Source organism: Triticum dicoccoides, chromosome 5B (genome assembly GCF_002162155.2).
Source record: "Triticum dicoccoides isolate Atlit2015 ecotype Zavitan chromosome 5B, WEW_v2.0, whole genome shotgun sequence".
NCBI lineage: Eukaryota > Viridiplantae > Streptophyta > Magnoliopsida > Poales > Poaceae > Triticum > Triticum dicoccoides.
Genome location: NC_041389.1, coordinates 4,205,090 through 4,205,652, shown reverse-complemented (window position 1 = coordinate 4,205,652; position 563 = coordinate 4,205,090).

Sequence of the window (563 nt, the reverse complement as noted above, 5' to 3'; positions counted from 1 at the left end):
TAAAAGCAAAAAGAATTAAAAAATAAAGCAAAAAACAACAAAAAATAAATAATGCAAAAAACAAAACAAAAAACTGGAAAAAAAATAAAAATAGCAACAATAAGTATTTTGTTGTAAGTAGAAACAAAATAAAATAAATAAAGCAACAAAGAAAACAAAACAAGTGTTTTCAAATTTGAAAACTAATGGCACTAACAGAAAGTTTATAATTTTTCTAAAACTAAAAGCAAAAAGAATTAAAAAATAAAGCAAAAAACAACAAAAAATAAATAATAATGCAGAAAACAAAAAAAATGGAAAAAAATAAAAATAGTGCCGCCTACTGGGCCCCCACGGCCTGAATACGACTAGAAACCCTACATGGGCCAGGATTCAGGCCCGCAGGAGGCCAAGTAGGCCCACAGGCACATAGCTAGTGATAGATTAGGCCCGAAAGCCTGCAGTTGAGAGGAGCTCGAGAGGGTGGGCGCAGCAGCGCTTATAAACCACTCTCAAGCCCTCTCAACTAGCGAGGTGGGACTAAACTTTTGGGCACGGGGCAGCACAAGGCCTTTAGTCCCGGT